The sequence below is a fragment of the Heterocephalus glaber genome, unplaced genomic scaffold, assembly GCF_053883595.1.
Source record: "Heterocephalus glaber isolate CG9 unplaced genomic scaffold, H.glaber_assembly_v1.0 deba00000281, whole genome shotgun sequence".
NCBI lineage: Eukaryota > Metazoa > Chordata > Mammalia > Rodentia > Bathyergidae > Heterocephalus > Heterocephalus glaber.
Window position 1 is genome coordinate 23890785 of NW_028258139.1, and position 21673 is coordinate 23912457.

Genomic DNA, 21673 nt, shown 5'->3' on the forward strand with positions numbered 1-21673 from the left:
ATCATCCTACCTCAGCCTCCCAAGTGCTGGGATTACAGATGTGTGCCACCATCCCCAACTTCATTTCAGTTGTATATTAAATTGATATTTGCATACTGATCTTAAATCTAGTGACCTTGCTTAAGTTTATCAATAGTTTTTCAACTTATTAATATAAATTTTCATTTGACTTTATTATGGATGATCCTATCATCTTCAAATAATGTAATTTTAATAATTGCCAATCATTTTGTAATCAAGAGCATGATCTAATAACACATGATACCTCTAACATGAAGATAGCTAATAATATCAAGAGCCAGAAAGGGACCGAGGTCCGGAGTTGCATGGAACACACTGAATCAGCACGCTGCAGACTGGCAGATCTGTCCATGCCCTACCAAGGTCCCGAGTCATGTAGAAGACACTGAATCACCCCGTTGCAGACAGGCAGGTCTGCCGACGCCCTACCAAGGTCCTGAGTCGCATGGAAGACGCTGAGTCACCCCTCTGCAGACAGGCAGCCACCTGGTTCCACACTACAAAGACGCAGAGGACACCAGACCACCAGACCACAGTATTGAGTCCCGCTGCTCCCGGCCCAGAGGTAGGGGCTTCTGAGCCGCCATCCCACTGCTCCTGGTCCAGAGGAAGGGGCTTCCTGGCCGCCATCCCTCTCGCTGCTCCCAGCCCACAGGAAAGGGCTTTTGGACCACCATCCCTATCACTGCTCCCAGCCCCTGTCCCACCTCTCCCAGCTCAGAGGAGGTAATCCCTGCAGGCGCTAACAGCCCCCTGGGACAGTCGAAATGAGAAAACATGTAAATAAGTCTCAAAACCAGACTTCCAGATCACCTACAGCAACCCCAAAGGGAAATGAGATGGAACACTCTGATACTCAAACACCTGGACCCACTGAACTGACAACAAAAGGGGATCTGGAAAAAATGAAATCAGAAATAATTTCTCAGATAACAGGAGAAATTGTGCCCCTAGTGCAAGACATGATTAATAAATCTAGAGAGGAGCTGAGGAACATGATGGAATCCCAACATAAGAAACAAATGGAATCCATAAAACAGATGCAAATAGATTTCCAGGACATGAAAAACTCCATGGAAAGTCTACACAGCAGAATGAGCCAATGTGAGGACAGAATTTCAGATATAGAAGATAAGATTGCAATTAGTGACCAGGAAAAGAAAAATTGCTCCAAAATTATAAGGGAACATGAGAAAGCAATCCAGCAGCTGCTAGATGATGCAAAGAAGAATAACATAAGACTGATTGGGCTCAATGAAGAAAGAGGAGACAGTGGAGATGACATAAAAAAATCTCTTCACAGAAATAATGGCAGAAAACTTCCCAAGCAGGGGAAAAGAGCTTGACATACAGATAAGTGAGGCATATAGGACTCCAAATAGCCTTGATCAAAAAAAATCTACACAGAGGCATATAATTGTTAAGATTCCAGAAACACAACAGAAGAACAAAGTTCTACAAGCAGTCAGAGAAAAGAAACACATCACATACAAAGGAAAGCCCACCAGAATCACAGCAGACTTCTCAACACAAACCATCAAGGCAAGAAGAGCTTGGAGTGACATATTCCAAGCCCTAAAAGAAAACAGCCTCCAACCCAGATTGATGTACCCTGCAAAACTACCTTTCAAAATGGATGGAGAAATAAGATACTTTCATGACAAAGAGCACCTTAGGAACTTCGTGAATACCAAACCAGCACTCCAAAGAATTTGACACAATATCCTAGGAACAGACATTGAGGATCACAACCCCAGGAAGCAAAGCAGAATGAACCCATCTGGCATGACAAGAAATTAAATGTAAAGGGGGAGAACCCAACAAAAAGAAAAAGACATGGCAATGACAAGTCAATACATTTCAGTTATAACCATCAACGTTAATGGTCTCAATTCACCAATCAAAAGAAATAGACTGCCAGAATGGGTCAAGAAGCAAAATCTAACAATATGCTGCATACAAGAAACACACTTAATTCAAAAGGAAACTTATAGACGGAAAGTTAAAGGGTGGAAAACAATACTCCATGCGACAGGAAACTGAAAAAAAGCAGGAGTAGCTATCCTCTTGGCAGATCAAGTAAATTTCAAACCAACACTGATTAAGAGAGAGGAAGAAGGACACTACATCCTTGTAAAGGGAAGAATCCAAGAAGAAGAGATGACAATCATAAATATCTATGCACCAAACACTACTGCACTCAAACCATATAAAACAAATACTAATGGACATGAAAAGTCATATATGTACTAATACAATTGTAATGGGGGACCTCCACACCCCACTGTCACAAATAGACAGATCAACTAGACTAAAAATAAGTAATGAAATACTAGAACTCAATCGAACTCTTGAACAAATGAACTTAACAGATGTTTACAGAGTCTTCCACCCCATAAAATCAGAATACACATTCTTCTCAGCTGTACATGGCTCATTCTCCAAAATAGACCACATACTCACACATAGAACATGTTTAAGTAAGTGCAAAGGAATTGAAGGTATCCCCTGTATATTATCAGACCATAGTGTGATGAAACTGGAGATCCATAGCAAAAGAAACTCAACAAATTTCATAAGACCCTGAAAGGAAATTTCACAGTAAGATATCCCATTTACTCCTGGCAAGAGTGTTTTTGAAAGCCAATAGGCATTACCCTGTAATCAAGCATTCACATATTCCATGGTCCTTTCATTTCCTTTCTAAATATGGAACTCTTCTGCAGTTTTTCAGTAGATATTCACAATAATGCCCAAGCACATGTGTTCTCAATAGCCATTCTATTACAGTAACAAAAAAAGATGTTATGAGACCTAAATGAATGAATTATAGATATAATAATATGAACGATATTAGCAGCAAAATACTGGGTTAAACATATAAGCAGTATATAACTTTATAAAATAAAGAGCAAAATTAATATAATTGAAATAGTCTTTCAGGAACTGAACAAATAAAAATACTTTTAGAAATACAAAGAAATATAACACAATTTTTTTTCAAAGACAAAGCAGAGATCACCACAGGATTTGGGATAAGTGTTTACATTGGGTACATTTTGAGACAGTACTTGGAATATGAGAGAACCAAATAAATGTATGTAGGTTGAAATCAGCACCTTAGTTTCTGTATCAGTGGTGGGGCTATAAAAAAGCAAATAAATAAATGCAGAAATAAATAAAAGAAGAAAATATATGGACCAATAATAGAAACTTTCAAGAGTCAAGGATTATAAATTAGTCTGAGATTGAGTGCCTAAATCCTAGACATGGGGAAAGAAACTTTTAAGCTCTATTTCTGGTTTAATAAAGTAATTCCCCATGTACTTATTCTAAAAAAAAATGCCAATTTAAATATTATTACTTACTCAAGGAGTTAGACAAGCAATTGAAATTTCATTTGTTGAGTTACAAATTATATTTGTGGAAGATTGCAACACTTTTAAGTTCAAAGTCTTACTAAAATCCTTTGAACAAGTGACCCTTACAAGGATGAGATTTAAATTATTACCTGACCTACTGAGGCATAATTTATATACAATAAAATTTACCAATGTTAATGATCTAATCAGTGAGCTTGGACAAGTTGATATATTAGCATCATCCCCTTTCCAATCATGAAATAAAATATTTCCATCATCCCCAAATATTCTTATTTTCCTTTGTAGTCAATTCCTTCTCCCCATCATCGACTCTGCTTTTTATTAGTATATTTTTATACTTTCTAGAATTTTATATAAATGGAATTATATAGGTCTAATGTTTGCTGTCTAGTTACTTTCACTTAGCATAGTCCTTTTGGCATTAATTTATTCTGCTGAGTTTATTAGTCACTTGTTACTTTTTGTTATTGAATAATATTCCACTTTATGGCATACTGTATTTCATTTATCTGTTTAGCATTTGGTAGACATTTGTATTGTTTCCAGAATTTTTGTTGTTTTGAATTAAATTTTATGACTTTTGAGTAGAACTATGTCTAACAATGTGTTCATTTCTCTTGGGAAATCACTAGTACTGGGATTGATGAAGTTTGTGATAAGTATGTACTTAAATAAATAGTAAAATGCCAATCTGTTTTCCAAAGTAGCTGCATTATTTTTTGTTTCGCATCTGAGAACTGCAAATGCTCAAGGGATCACCAACACTTCCAGTTTTGCCAAAATTTTAGATGTGCCGGTGGTTGTGTAGTGATCATGATTGTTTTAATTTGTATTTTCCCCAAGAAGAATAAGGACGATTCTCTTTTCATGTACAGTGCTTATTTGCCATTTTCATAGCTTGGTTACTTTTGTTATTTTCTTGTTTGAAATATCTTTGTTTTCTAGAAACAAGTCCTTTACAAACATATTTTTGATGAGTATATTTTCCCAGTCTATGGCTTGTCTTTTCAGTATCTTTGGAAGAACAAAAGTCCTTAATTTTGACGTATGTCAAGGTATCAAACTGTTCTTTTACAGTTAAGGCTTTTTCTTGTTGTATCTAAGAAAGTTTTACCTAATCTAGGGTCACAGAGGTTTTCTCCTGTGTTTTATTCTATAACTTACATAATGTTAGCAATTATATTTATATCTGTGATCCATTGCAAGTTAATTTTTGCATGTAGTATTTTTAAAAGGTAAAGGTTTAATTTTGGATTTAAAAAAAATATATATATATATATATATATATATATATATATATATATATATCTCCAGTCATTCTAGCACCATTTGTTAAATACAGGTATGATCAAAAGAGACACATTGCCATTAGTCCCCCTCAAAATACTCCCCCTCACTTTAATGATCCCATCCTTCTCCCCACTTTCTGAAGTGGATCTGAGTATTCTTTCATGAGCATCTTTTTGTGGTTGCCTCAATATCCTGTATTGATTCAGCACTTTTATGGCACTTTCCCTCAAATAAAAACATTATGGTGTATTCCTTTCCTTCTCTCTAGTGAATACTAGATCTGACACCATGGGACGTCTGGCTCTTCCCCAAAGTCAAATGGCCATAAAAAGTAAGTGCTTTGAATCAATTCAGGACATCGAGGCAGCCACAATATCACAACTAAAGACCCACGAAAGAGAATGTCCAGAACTGCTTCTGAGAGTAGTACAAATAATGGGACAAATGTATTTGAAATGAGAGGGAGTTGATGACAATGTCTGTTGCTGTAATAACTTTTAAAAATGAAAACATTCACCATATCTTTTGATCACACCATACCGTAGGTTATGCTCCTTCCTATTGAGACTATAATGTTAAATGAAATAAATCAAATTTAAAACACAAGTTTAAATATCCCATGGCTTCTCTTATATGACAAACACAAAACATAAATAATCTAAAGAAAAAAATAAAAGATAGGCAATAAAAAGCAAAGAAATTAATCTTTTGCAAGTGGGAAGAGGATCTAGTGATGGAAGGAGGGGGAAGGTTGAGAAGGAGAAAGAGAAATAAAAAGAATTAAAATGTGTTATGTACATGTACCAATTCTCCACAATGAATGTAATCATTATGTACTACAAACGTGTACTAATAAAAACATGAATTAAAAGCAAGCAAATAACAACAAAAAAAGTAAGCCTGCCCATAATTGGTTGACCATGTTGGTGTGGCTCTGTATCTGGACTGTCTGTGTATTTAACTATCTGCATATCTTATGTCACTGACATATCGCTGAGGCAACATTAATAGCAGAAAGAGAGATCAGAGTACCAGTTTGAGTTATGTCTCCCCAGTGGACCAGAGTGTAATGCTAATGTGTTATAAATATTTCAAGGCAACACTTTTTCAGTATTAGGGCAGAGTAATGTCTTTTCTTTTTGCAACTATTTTTCTGATATATCTCACATATTTTACAGTAGAATTCTGTTGGAAAATATTGAAAAGGGTAAAAATGTGAAAGCCTGAAGAAATTTAAAGGGCAGAAGAGAATATATTAAGAGAAAGGAAAGAAGGGAAAGGAAAAATTATGAGAAAAGAAAAAAATGGAAAAAAAATTATGCAAATAGGGAAGGGTGGAGGGGATGAAGGCCGCACAGGTAATGGGGAAAAAATAAGAACCAAGATGCATCATGTACAGGTACAAGCACCTAATGATAAATGTAAACATACTGTATACCTAAAATGTACCAATAAAAGAATTTAAGCAAAAAAAAAAAAGAAATGAACTATAAATGTTTTTGTACATAAAATGTTAAGATGTGTTTGTTACTATTTTCTGCCCCATAATATTTGATTTTCTCTCTTCCTGATCCTTCTATCTGGAGAAGACATCACAAACTTGGAAACGGTTCAAAAAAACTTATGAAATAAAATGAAATACCTATTTATTAATGAAATGAATGATTTATGGTTCTATTTCACAAGACATTATAAATGCTACTTTTCTTTGATGGTGTTAGCCAGTTAAACATCAATATGTTTCTCCCTTGAAACAGTAACAGCAATTTTACTGGGTTGGTTAAAAGAAAAGAAATCATACTTGTTACCTCAGGGCATATCTAAAATGCACTCTTAAATCAGTGTCTCTGTGGTTACTGGAAATGTCAAAACAAAATGAAAATTAGAGAAAAGTAGAGACCAATTCATTGATTTTATAGAGGCTAGAGATAAAGAAAACTATAACTGTTGAGATGCTCCAACATTTGATGTGTACATTTGATATGTAAATGACAGTTTTGTGCTTCCATTATTTTTCCATATTGTTGACAATAATCAAAGCTCATATTATTGGGAGTTTAATACATGCAAGGCACTTTTTGAATCACTTTAGGTAAATTAACTTATTTAATCCTCAAAATAATTCTATTAGATAATCACTTATTATTTTCATATTTTAAGATGAAGGAATTAAGATACAGAAACATGAAATGATTTGCCATAGTCACCTCATTAATGAATGGCAGAGTGAGGACTCGAACTTATCCAGGCTGACTTTGGAACCTGTGTGAAGGACACTGCTGCATACCCTCAGGAAAGAAAACCATGGGAAGAGTCAGCTACCTTCTTTTGGTGAGAAAGTAGTTAATCTAAGATTTTCATCCTCAGTGGTCAGATTCTAAGGTATCCACTCCAACCTCTTCATGGAGAAAATAAGTTCCAATAGCAGAGAAGGGAATGAAGGGATTTGTCACACTGTGTCCATGTGCAAATATTCACCACTTTGAGTCCCTAGTCTTGAAATCCCTAGTCTTGTCTTTGGCTTTTTTTTTTTTTTTTTGGTACTGGGGATCAAACTCAGAACCTTGTACTTGTGAGGCAGGCGGTGGCACCACCAAGCTAAATCCCCCGCCCTTGTTTTTGACTTTTAAGATACCATCCTTTTCACCATGTCCATTTACCTTGTCTTTGCCATACTGGGGCACACATTAGAACTGAGAGATTTGTTAAATAGAGCAAATGTGCCTTTTGGCTGACCTTTGACCTTGACTTCTCATAACAGTTGAGGTCATGGGAAGATTTTCATCATGATAGTTTCTTTTTTATATTGATAGATATATTTTTTATTCATTAAGTTTATTGGTACATTTTAGGTGTACAGTATAATGACATTCATCATTGAGAATTTGTACCTTTACATGATATATCTTGGTTCTTATTTTTTCCCCATTCCCCTTCCCTCCCTTCAACCCCTCTACCCCTCTCTATTTACAAAGACTTTGTTTCCATTTTTTCCTTTTCTCAAGTTAATTCCTTTCCCTTCTTTCCTTTCCCCTACCCCTCCCAGTTCCCCTTCCCCTTTGGACCTTTGCTTCCTATTTCACATTATCTATTATACATTTGGATCCTTATTTACACTTCAGTTTCTCATACCAGAGGAACAAAGGTCTACTCTCTAAAATCTATAATGAATTAAAAAAAAAATCAGACCTCCCAAGTTTAAAGACCCAATCTGAAAATGGGGATCTGAAATTAACAGACATTTCTCAGACAAAGAAGTAAAAGCAGCAAATAAATACATGAAAAATTGTTCAACATCACTGGTCATAAAAGAGATATGCAAATGAAAACAACACAGAGATTCCACCTCACCCCAGAAAGAATGGCTGCTATCATGAAATCAACCAATAACAAATGCTGGTGGGCCTGTGGGGAAAGAGGAACCCCGCTCCACTGCTGGTGGGAATGTACACTAGTGCAACCACTGTGGAAATCAGTATGGTGATACCTCAAAGAACTAGGACTGGAAGTCCCATTTGACCTAGATATTCCCTTGCTGGGGATCTTCCCATCATGACAGTTTCTTGAGGTATCCTTATTTCATTTCCTCCCCTAACTGTGCAGCCTGACCCCCAACTTGGCAGTGGGGTATCTCTGAGAAAAAGAACTCTTGCTGAACAGTGGTAGAATTTGACTTAGGATCTGGCTTGACATTAAAAACTAGATTCCTATTTTAGAGGCTTCTACTTACCTACAATCACAATTGCTATATGGCTCTTATTTTCCAGACAAGTCAAAAGCAAAGGAAGAAAAAAATAAATACATACAAAACCTTTATCTATGTTTCTAAATCATTTGCTTTTCCTCAGGGGCAAAGGTCAGGCCTTATGCTCTCTTGGGGAAACCAGGTCCTAGGACTGATCCTAGGAAATGATTAAGCTCTCACATACTGGTTATTTTGTCCTTACCTCAATGAATGGGTGCTATTATCATGAGTTTAGGAGGAAGAAATCTCAGAAAGCCGACCTTCTCAAAGTCATATGACTTCTGAATATTAGAGCTTTGTAGAAAAAAAAAAAATCTCATGGGTAAAAACCAAGGGAGAGAGAAATGGTAAAAAGAAAAGAGAGTAGACAGGTCTGAGGACATGTCTAGTTTAGTAAATAACTGAAGACAAACATCATTTGCTGTAGTTGTTGTTCTAAATAACAATGGCACATTATTTTTATTTCTTGAATTGAGTAAACCCAATAACTTGGAGGAAAATCTTTTCCCTTTGGCTTCTACTACAATTTTATTTCTGAGGTAATAAACTGAAGAGATTTGAGTCAACTAATAATTCTCAGAACTCTCAGAATTTTACACACACACACACCACACACACACACACACACACACACACAGGAAAATGAACAAACATACACACATTCACCACTTCAAAAAATCCAAATGGTCTATCATCAATCTCTAAAAGAAAGGTTATTGAAGTTGGTTTGCTGATTAACTCATAGGTTTTGGAGTAGTGGAGATCGGTGTCCATTTGCACTTCCCTTGTTCAATCTGTTGCTCCAATTCAAGTGCCAGGCCTGAGGATTACCCGAGTCAACAAAATATTTACAGTTCTTGGCATCAAGGAAGCACATACAGGCAGCAAGACAGAAAAACTAGCAATGTGTGCTGTGGTAGAGATTTTAGAGTAGAAAGATGCCCAAGGAAATGAGAATTGAAATGAGAAGTGAAGTGAAGTGAAGTGTGTGTGTGTGTAAGTGAAACTGAGCTACATTTCAACCAGGGAAATGGAAAATTTTAAATCATAGATCCCCCAAATAGTTAAATTTTGTAACATCAGTTTCGGTATCCTTATTTTTTAAATTTTTGAAAAATTTGTATTTTAATGTATTACAAGTAGATATTAATAAAGAAATATAAAAGATGTTCTATGAAAAATAAATTTTTCAGAACAAAAATTATTAGACAATAACCCTGGTAAATATACTGTGTATCATGATCTTAAAAGAATATATTTTTATTTGCTAATCTCTCTCTCAGCTCATTTCCTAATAACACTATACCTAACCAGAAGCAGTAATAGCTATGTCGGAGGGTCACTGTTAGAATTAAATGGCACAGAACATGCTGGTTAGCTGAAGCCTGACTCAGCACTCAGTCCAGAATTGTGTTCACTATTCAGGGCACTGGTATAAACAGGCTCCGCTGTATTTGATGTGACCATGCTATATTAAAAATAAACACTAAACTATCAACCAGTTAACCCAGACCTTTGTATAACTAGTAAAATTCAAGGCATGACATGCCACAGTGAGGGACATTTTCCTGGATCGCAGCAGCTGGACCTCCAGAATGTGCCTATGTCCCAGGAGCTAACACTATGCTCAACACGTAGAGATACTTAGAATATTGGCTGAATAAATAAATTCATTTATACTCCTTTATCAAAAGCCCAGCCCTGTTTACAAAGAAGAATTAGTTTTAGACTTTAATACTTGGTTTTTCTTTTAAAATGCCATTAACAAAATATTTTGGACCCATAAACTGTTAACTAAATACAAAAGCTTAGACTTCTCTGGAATATGTAAAATTTTAAATAATCCAAGATAGTGATTATGATTATTTCCACACGTGATCAGATTTGTGAAAGTAAGAGGTAATAACTGTAGAGGAGCATTGAGCATTGGAAAATGCATTATCCCTTGCAATTTATTTTTCTCTGAATACATTTTTCCTTCCTTTTGGGTTTAGTTTGCCAAGCGCAGTATTATGATTACATTATAATTTAAATAACTAAATTAGTTCCAGCACTGTGTCAAGTCTGAGAGAGGAGTCAATCTACCATATTGATGCTTATGGTTGGGATCAATAGTAATAAAAATATCCTTCAAATGCAAAAGAATATCCCATACCAGGGGAATGCCTACAGAGCTTTATTTCATGAAAGTTATGGGTAATCTAATGAGTTTGTTGCTCATCTTGCCAAATATTACACATACAGATAATTGTACAAAAACATTAGCTGCTTAAAGATAAAATTTAACAGCACTCACTTGCTTTTACCTTAAAACCCTACACTTTCTTAGGTCTAGTTTCCAAAGAGTTTGAGATATGTTGCATGTGGGCAAGGATTTCTTTTCATAATTTATAATTTTATAAAGTCATGAAGGCTCACTGATACATGCCTATGTCTAAAAGACAAATATTCGTAAAATTTCCCTACTACCCTGACAACCTTGGCTTCATTTCATTCAAAGTTACAATTTCAACAATTCTAGATTCCTTTCCCAGCATTTACTTAAACTCAAATAATATAACATTTCATAATTTTTTTTATTTTAGATAATAGGTCTTTAATCTCTGCAATGTTAAAAGAAATTTATGCTTTTTATTCAAAATGTTAAAAAGCATTTTTTGATCTCCTGCTTTCTAGCACTATTGTCAAGATGATCACTATTCGGGGATTTTTTGACCCATTATATGTCTTTCTCCTTGGGAGAATTAAAGATCTTTTTATCTTTGCTATTCTGAAATTTCTGAATAATATGCTTTGTGCCTGCTTCTTTTTCCCATTCAATACTAAACATGTACTGAAACAGACACTTGTTTTTTTTCAATACAGGGAAATTGTACTACACTTTGTTGTTAATTTCTCCTTTCCTGTGTCCTCCATCCACTCTGTCTCACCCTTAGGTCCTTCTTACCTTTTGTTGATTAGGTACTGTGCCTCATAGACTGGTGCTCTGCTTCTCCTGTACTTTGTTTCTCCTCAATGAACTTGTCTTCTGGGAGAATTTAATCAACCTTATTTTGCAATGTATCTAATGATATTTTATTCTCAGCTATTGGACTTTTATATTTCAAGTGCTGATTTTCATTGTCAGATTGTTTCACTTTGTCAAGCATCCTGTTATTATTTTATGAAAGCAATGCCATCTTTTAGTTCTCTCGGGCTATTAATTCTACTGGTATTATTTTGTGTGTATGTGGAAGAGACTAGTTCATTTGTTTCAAGGTTTGATATTATTTCAATTTCCTCAAGTTTCTGTTTCATCTGATTACTTTGGTCTTTCATTTATATTGAATATTTCCCTTAAAAAGTTGGGCAGCTATTGATTAGTAATGAGGAGCAAGCCCTGAAAGAGCAGATTGGAAGTTCAGTGTCTATGAGATTGTCTTGTCTCCTGCTGGGTTTCACTGCAGACTACTACTGTAGTTTGCTGCCTATAGAATCTTGGAAATCTGACGATCTTCTTTCACTTTGTCTAGTCTCTGGCCGCTCTGGTCCAACCTAGCAGCATTCCTGCTGGTATAACACAGTTAAAAATTTCGTGGGATCCAGGCCTGATGGCATACACTTGCAGTCCCAGCTCCTGGGAGGCTAGCACAGGAGGATCACTCAAGCCCAGCTTGGCTACCTAGCAACTTAGTGAGATATTGTCTCAAAATTAAAGAACAATTTTTTTTAAAAGGGCTGAAGTTGTAGTTCAGTGCAAAGGCTCTGAGTTCAATCCCTAGTATCATAAAAAAACAAAAAACAAAAACAAAAACACAACCTGTGCACCTCCCACATATGTCTCTCAGATTTACACAGTAAGACAAGAGTCCTTCCTCAATAACTCCATTTCTATATCTGGATTCAGCTGATGTGGTTCATTGGCTTCATCAGCACACACCTAACTAATCTCTTTAGCTAAATGTTATCTAGCCACATTCTTGGTCACTGCTCCAGAACATATTTTTCCATCAGTGGATTTCTTAATTTTAGCCACCTTGAAATCTATGTACATAGATAGCTTCCAAAATTACCAATTGCTGGTTTTATTTTGCTTAACAGTTTCTTCCATAATTTATCTTTTTCTTCTTAAAAATTCCTATAAGCAGGAAGGAGAAACTAGGCTTTATTTTCAATACTTCGCTTGTTGAAGCGAACTCAACTAACTTTACAAGTTCACTACTTATCAGTTCTACATCTCACCCTTTAATAGAACACAGTTCAGTGAAGATGTATGCCACTTTATGATAAGGATTATCTTTTCTCCATGTTAGGATAAATAACATGTTCCTCACATAAAATGTAAGCCCTCACCAGCAGTGTCCTTGACATTCATATTTCTACTACAATTCTGTTCTTGATGACATATGTATTCCCTAACGGTGGTGGAAACACTTCCTACATGCTTTTCACTTTCCTTTGAGTCCTCTCCAGAATTGTCTACAACTTCCAAATTTCTACCGATCATCTTTTGAGAGCAAGCTAAGTTTTTTCTATCATGCGTCTCAACATTCTATCTCTATTTACCAATTCCAGAACTCCTTCCACATTTTAAATTATTTTTCATGGTAGCGCTTCACCTTCCAGAACCAAAATCGGTATTATCCTAACCACATGACTTCTACATTTCTTCTAAGGCTGGTAAGTTTAGATACGAAGCAGTTCACTATGATTCACCCTGAGAACAGTGAAGAGAAGGACCTGCATTTCCACCATCATTTTGGCGCAGAGACAGACTTTCTTCAGCCCCACTCTTTTATGCCTGAAGTTCCCTCTCTGCATTCATTCTGCTCGTTCTCCCTGGGGTTTTCATATCCAGTTTCCTAGCCTCCTGCCAAGTCAGTAAGGGCGGTGGGGGAGGGAGATGTGGAGTCTTAATTGGCTGTGCATTTATGGCTTTCCATCCCGTGGGTCAGCACTCTCACTTAGGTCTTTGGCGGTGCTTTGTGCGGCAGATGCAAATGCTCCTGAAGCTTTTAGAGAGGGAGTGGGGCGTCTTTCACATCCTGGCGGACCCAGGCTGCAGCTTCCTGCACACTGCTCCCACAGTCACTGTTTCCCACTGTGCTTCATCTCAGATATTTCTCCTCCGAAGTTGCACCACCTTCTCTCTTTGCCCTTCTGGGTTTCCACATCTTCGAAAAAAAAAAAATCGCTATCACTTTAGGGAGCTCCAAGGGGAAGTGCAAATATTTTTAAAAGGTTAATCTTGCCTACTGACTACAAGTCTATCATTTTAAAAAATCCTAGCTTAATAGCACAAAAGATTGTTAAATATATAATTTATAAATCACTGTCAAATAAGGTAATGTCATTATTGTAAGGTAACATTGCTTGTCATGTGTCTTATTAGCATCCCTACAGAAGAACATAAAAACTACTGAAATTAAATTATACTCAAGATTGTGCATCTAGGATTCACTTAAGTCTAATTAAAGTTATTATTATCTTTTTTTACTTTCTATTATATTTAGGCTCATGGTACCCATTAGACAAATAAAATAAATGTTTAGGGCACCAACAAAGTTGGAAAATGTGTACACACACATGTTAATTTGGGTTATCTGGGAAGCAGAGGTGACTAAATGTGAAAGACATTTATTGGGAGAAAAACTGGTGGAAAGTAAAAAGAAGAGTTGGAGAAAGTGGGAGAGTTTTCAGACTGATACAGGTCTGACATGTTTTAAAGAGTGGGGAGAAAGGGACAGAAAGAGTCTCAGAGATCTCAGAGATCTCAGAGAGCAGTGAATTCCAAGAAAGATTCTGCATTGTTGAGAGTACTCAAACCAAAGACACCCACTGGAGGAGTCTGAAGCATCCTGCATCAGTGTTTCTGTTGTGCTCAGTCATTGGTCAAATTTGGCCTTAGTACAGATGAGGGCGAAAGACGGAGTGGTCAACCACCAATGCTCCCTGTAGCAAAAGACTTGAGGGGCACATCTGCTTGATTTCCTGAGATAGTTCAACTGCACTGTCAACTTGACTGATGTGGTAGCTTCCTAGGAGGATTGTAGACTTTGGAGTGTGTCTGGGGGAGTCACTGAAGCATGACCTTGGGTTCTATATCTGGTCCCTAACCCCTTTCTCTTTGTGCTGTTGCCTTACTCTGCTTTCTGGTTGCCATGAACTAAGCAGCTTTGCTGTACCACACCCTTTCACCCTAGTGTTCCTACCTCAGGGCCCATGGATCATGGACTGGGTTCTCTGAAACACTGAGACAAATAAACTGATCCTTCAAGTTGTGGATATCTTAGCAATGGGAAGACTGACCAATACCCTGGCTGATAAAATATTTAAAAAGCCATTTGAGATGTCATGTAAAAAATTTTAAGTCATTAAGAAAAAACTCAGTAATATTTTGCCCACTTATTTTACATAGTCTTCTATTATTTTCAATTTAATTTATATTAAAGGCCAAGTAGGCTCCATAATTTATTGAGTGTATCAGACATCTCTTAGGCCCTGACTATATTGTGAACAACAAGAGTAATTTTGTTTGCTTTCCTCTTTGACTTTTCTTTATCTCATTGACGGTATTATTTTGCCAATAATAATGTCCAGTACTGGGCTAGGTGTAATGTCTCCTTAACACTTAACAATTATTGACAATATGTCACTATACATATATATTCATCTTAGGTACTTCACCATATATAGTGTAAGATGAAGCATGAGCTTACTATTCATATAGCTTATTATACTTCTTTTAGAAACTGGAGATGGAAATGACTACTCTTGATTAAAAGAAAAAAGAAAAATTATGATTTATGCAATCAGAGTAAAATAAAGAGGCTAAATTGTTCTATCACTAAGTAGCTTCTTGTTTAGGGCCTCTAAATCTTTCTGTATCTTCATGTTCTAATCAATAAGAAAAAAAATAGGAACTTTGTATAATGTCTTATGTTCCTCCCAGGTTATATGGTCTGAGACTTCAGATAAAACTTGGTTTCTTTAAGGATAGGATGTTTTTCTCAGTGATTGCTTCTATTTTCTGCCTTGACCATACCGTGCTACTTACATCGTAATTCCAGTGAGGAGGAACATCTGGCATACTGCAAAGTAGCATTTATTTTTAGCCAGTGATGAGCGGCAGATGTTAGATTTTTCTAAACTCCTTGCTTCACCCAACACAAGGGGATTTGTCATTCTCCCATTGCCTGTCCCTTCCCCCAATTAGATACTGTTTATATCTTCAGGTCTGGAATTTTATCTCAATGGATAATTTGAACAACACCATTAGAAGTAAGTCCCTGGTAGAAATATCCAGATGGGCAGGCCAATTTACTTGGTCTGAATCTACACTTTTATTTTACTATGCATGGAGAGGAGGCACAAAGCAATTTTTCAGTAATTCAAAGTAAAATCTCATTTCTCCTTTGCTGTTGATCCCTTTGTATTGCATTTATTGTTTGTTTACTTGTCTGTCTCCCTAAACTAGACTGTTAGTTCTTTGAAGTAAAAAACTGGATCTTATCTATCATGCCACCCATAGCACTAAGCACAGTGATTGTCACTTAACATGTTCTTGCTTATGTTTGCTGAGTTACGAGTAAATGGATGGATGAATAAATTCAATAAACCAGTGATTAAATATGGTTGATTCATAGTTGTACAAAGATTACTTAAGAGGTTGTCCAACATATTCCCTATCATCAGGCCTGTTTATTCTATAGGAATCACCTACTGTTTTCAATAGCTCTTTAATGACAACAAATACAAATTTATCATCCAGTTTGTTCCCAGCACTGTATAAGATGCTAAGAATATAGAAGTTATTTGAAAGAATAGATTCTTGTCATCAGAGACTCAGTTTTTAGCAGGGAATTAGGCAAAAAAACATGGTAAGCATGAATACAATTGAGGTAGTAATTAGATGGAATTAAGAAGAACAAAGTAGACCACAGTAGTCATAATGCTGTTTACCAACTACCTCCAGTCTTTGCTCTAGGTAGATGTTATCATGGCACTTTTCTACTCAACATATGTTATGTGGGCCTCTATGACTGACTCCAACCAACAAAACATGAAGAAAAATCTCAAACATCATATTTGGATGGAAGCTTTAATGCTCAGTGTCATACTCTTGTATAAAGTGATCTGCCAGCTGTTCCTGAACTGAGGATGCTGTGGCAAAGTGGAACAGATCAGTGCTATAGACAAGTGTTACAGCTGAGTGTCACAGCCAAGTGTCACAGCTGAGTTTTACAGCTCTAGGTCACAGCTATTGCAATTTGGAGACTCCAGAACCTGAAGGCCACATGAAAAGGTGGAGAAAAGCCTTTTACTATGCCAGGAGGCTCAGAGGAGTTCTACTCCAAAGTCCTAGCACTTGACTAGAAATGGGAGCCTCCTTATATAGGTGTCTAGGGGTAGGCAAGCATGCTTACTGCAGCAGAAGAGGTGGAATTACAGAACATTCCTGAAAGGCGCAGGGATGAGCATGCTTACAGAAGCAGAGGGGCAAGAATAACAGAAAATTTCTGAAAGGGGCAGAGCTAACAAAACATTCCTGTAAAGGGGCAGAGCTAACAGAATATAGCTGTAAAGGGGTGGAGCTAACAGAATATTCTTGAGAGGTCACACAGTTCAAACAGTTACAAAACATTTTGATACATTGGGCAGGAGCTGTCCAGTAGCACTCACTGTTACATTTCTGGAACAAAACATTTTCTGGAAAAAAACATTTTATTGTATAGTATTGCTCTAACAGGGATACATGGAGTGGAGCCCTCAGCTAGCTGGAGGTGGGCTCATGAGCAAGAACTGAAGCCATGGGGTTTTGGTTTTTCTTCTTTCTGTGATATAACTGACCCTATCCTAGTTAACAGGTTGATAGGATAGACAGAAGGGAACTGATATAGGTTGGATGATTGTGCAAGGACCAAGAAAGGGTAGGCATTCCTGAGTACATTATATTTGAGTACAATCTGAGACATGAGAAGAATGAGGCTTTTGAAGACCTGGAGAAGAGTTTACCAGCAAGCAAGAAGATCACAAGTTATGACTTGGAGGAGGAATCAGACTTGGCATCTTCAAGGAACATCAGTGGGTCAGTATGCTGGGGTACCAGAGAGCATTTGGAATAACACTAATGCAGCCAGTGTCCAGATCATCTATGTCTTCAAAGGTCGTAGTCAAGAGTGTGGATGGGAAACCATTAAAGGTTTTAGGAATCAAGGGATGTGATCTGAATTTTGTTTATAAATCTCAGTGTGATAGTAAATGGATAGCTGTTATTTGGGTGAAGAGGAGAAGTAGAGTATTCAAAAGGAAGTCACTATACTATGCTGGCAAAGAGATGATGGTGGATTCAAGCCAATTGATGGGTGATGGTCATAATTGGGATATTATCTAAAGATAGCATGTAAACACAGTTATCTCTCCATTAGGAATCACAGTCACCGAGTTGCTCTGAAAATGTAAGATAATATTGAGGTATTATGAGAAAACATTGTAATCTATTTTCACAAGCAAGTTATTTCAACATGGGCTGTGCCTCTTCTCAGTTCAGATGTATCAATGAGTGAATCTCCAGCTCTTTGGTTGCCATGAAAGGATATATGCCCAGATTTTCTTCCCTATAACATTCTCTCTTGGACTTATGTGACCTTTACTCCAACCTTTCCTTGAATCATACTAATCACTATACATAAGAGATGATTTTAAATTATTTCTCTTTTTGTCTGTTTGTAATCAACTCTATTATTGACTATATTTGTGATTCATTGTTTCACCAATAATTTGAGAACTAATTTTTTTTGTTCATTAAGTTTATTGGTACATTTTAGGTACACAATTTGATGTCACTCTATTGGGAATTTATACCTTTACATGGTATATCTTGGTTCTTATTTTTTTCCCCATTGCCCTTCCCTCCCTTCAACCCCTCCATCCCTCCCTATTTACAAAGACTTCGTTTCTGTTTTTTTCTTTTCTCATATTTATTCCTTTCCTTTCTTTCCTTTCCCCAACCCTTCCCACTTCTCCTTCCCCTTTGGACCCTTTTTCCCTATTTCACATTTTCTATTGTGCATTTTGATCCCTCACACCAGGGAAACTATTCGGTATTTACACATGTGTCCTATTTATTTTACTTAAGAGTATGGCCTCAATGTTCATCCATTTAGCTATAAATGTCTCTAGCTTCTCATTTTTTAAGGCTGAGTAGTACTTCATTTTATTAAAAAATCACATCTTCTTTATCCAGTCACCAGTTGATGGGCAATTTAGCTGTTTCTAAGTTTTAGCTATTATAAACTGTCTCTATAAACATGGGTGTGCATATATCTCTGTGGCATGATCCTTTTAATTGTTTTGGGAAGATACCCAGCAAGGAAATAGCTGGGTCAAATGAGACTTATAATCCTAGTTTTATGAGGTATCTCCATACTGATTTCCTCAGTGGTTGCACCAGTCTGCACTCCCACCAACAACAGAGAAGGGTGCCTTTCTTCCGCACCCCTGCCAGTATTTGTTATTGGTTGATTTCTTGATAGAAGCCATTCTTTTAGAAGATGGAACCTCACTGTTGTGTTTATCTCCATCTTTCAGATGATCAGTACGTTGAACATGTTTTCGTGTTAATTTGCTGCTTCTGCTTTTTTGTCTGAGAAATGTCTGTTTATTTCAGACCCCTATTTTTGAATTGCGTCTTTAAATCTGGTAAGTCTGATTTTTAAAAGTTCTTTATGTACTCTATAAAGTAATCCTTTGTCTAAGGAACAGCTGGTAAATTTCTTTTCCCACATTGTAGGTTTTCTCTTAGCTCTGTTGGTGGTTTCTCTTGCAGTGCAGAAACTTTTGTTTTTCAGTACCAGGGATCGAACTCAGGACCTTGCACCTGTAAGGCAGGCATGGTACCACTGAGCTAAATCCCCAGCCCTGCAGAAGCTTTTTTTTTTAAATTAAATTCTTTTATTGGTACATTTTAGGTACACAACACATTTACATTTCTCATTGGGAACTTGTACCTTTACATGATGCATCTTGGTTCTTTTTTTTTTTTGTATTAAACTCTTTTATTGGTACATTGTAGGTACACAACATAATTACATTTCTCATTGGGAACTGTACCTTTACATAATGCATCTTGGTTCTTATTTTTTACCCATTCCTAGCCCTCCCTTCACCCCCTCCACCCTTCCCTATTTACAAAGACTTTATTTCCATTTTTTCCATTTCTCAGCATTTTTCCTTTCCCTTCTTTCCTTTCCCCTGCCCCTCCCACTACCCCTACCCCTTTGGACCTTTTCTTCCTATTTTACATTATCGACTATTCATTGTAATCATTGGTACATTTTAGGTATACAATATAATGACATTCATCATTGGAAATTTGCACCTTTACATAGTCTCTCTTGGTTCTTATTTTTCACCGTTGCTCAGCCGTCTCTTCAACCCCTCCAGTCCTCCCTATTTACAAAGATTTTGTTCCTATTTTTCCATTTTCTCATATTAATCCCATTCCCTTTTATCCTTTCCCCTAGCCCTCCCACTTCCTTCCCCTTTGCCCCTTTTCTTCCTATTTCACATTACCTATTATACATGTAGCCCTTATTTACACTTTCAGTTTCTCACACCAGAGAAACTATTTGGTATTTACATGTGTGTCCTATTTACTTCACTTAAGAGTATCGCCTCAATGTGGATCCACGTAGTTATAAATGTCTCTAATTTCTCACTTTTTAAGGCTGAGTGTACTCCATTTTATAAAAAAAAAAACACACATTTTCTTTATCCAGTCTCCAGTTGATGGGCATGTGGGCTGTTTCCAAGTTTTAGCTATGACAAACTGTGCTGCTATGAACATGGGCACACATATATCACTGTACTATGATTCTTTTAATTCTTTGGGGAAGATCCCCAGCAGGGGAATAGCAGGGTCAAATGGGACTTCCAGTCCTAGTTCTTTGAGGTATCTCCATACTGATTTCCACAGTAGTTGCACCAGTCTACACTCCCACCAGCAGTGGACCAGGGTTCTTCTTTCCCCACAGCCCTGCCAGCATTTGTTATTGGTTGATTTCATGATAGCAGCCATTCTTTCTGGAGTGAAGTGGAATCTCAGTGTTGTTTTCATTTGCATCTCTTGAATGACCAGTGATGTTGAACATTTTTTCATGTATTTATTTGCTATTTCTACTTCTGTGTCTGAGAAATGTCTGTTCATTTCGGATGCCCATTTTTCGATTGGGTCTTTAAATTTGGGAGGTCTGATCTTTTTAAGTTCTTTATAGATTCAAGATAGTAGACCTTTGTCTGAGGAAGAGCAGGTGAAGATTTTTTCCCACATTGTGGGTTGTCTCTTCACACTGCTGGTGGTTTCTCTTGCTGTGCAGAAGCCTTTTAACAAGAGGAGATTCCATTTGTTGATTGTTTGTGCTAGTTCATGGGCACCTGAGGTTTTGTTCATAAAATCTATTCCTACACCGATGTCTTCAAGGGTTCTACCTAACCTCTGTTCCAACTGGTTCAGAGTTTCCATTTTAATATTTAGATCTTTAATCCATTTTGATTTTAGTTTAGTGCATGGTGAGAGATACAGGTCTACTTTTAATCTTTGGCAAGTTGAAGCCCAATTTTTCCAGCACCATTTATTAAAGAGGCTATCTTTCCTCCAGTGAGGGTGTTTGGCTCCTTTATCAAAGATGAGATGGCTGAGTGTGTCTGGCGTGGTTTCTACATCTTCTAATCTGTTCCACTGGTCCTCAAGTCTGTTTCTTTCCCAGTACCATGCTGTTTTTGTCACAGTAGCTTTGTAGTAGAGTTGCAGGTTGGGGATTGTGATACCCCCTGCCATGTCTCTGTTACCTAGAATTGCTTTTGCTATTCTGGGTCTCTTCTTGTTCCAAATGAATTTTTGGATTGTTTTCTCAAGGTCTATGAAGTATGCTGCTGGGATTTCAATTGGAATTGCATTAAATCTATATAGCAGTTTTGGAAGTATGGCCATTTTCACTATATTTACCCTTCCTACCCAGGAGCAGGGGATGTCTGTCCATTTTCTGATATCATCTTCAATCTCTCTTTTCAGAGTGCCATAGTTTTCAGAGAAGAGGCCTTTGATTTCTTTCATTAGGTTAATTCCTAGGTATTTCAATTTTGTGGATGCTACTGTGAAAGGAATTATTTGCCCTATTTCTCTCTCATTGAGGCTGTCACTGGTATAGAGGAAAGCTATTGATTTTTGTGTGATGACCTTGTAACCAGCTACTTG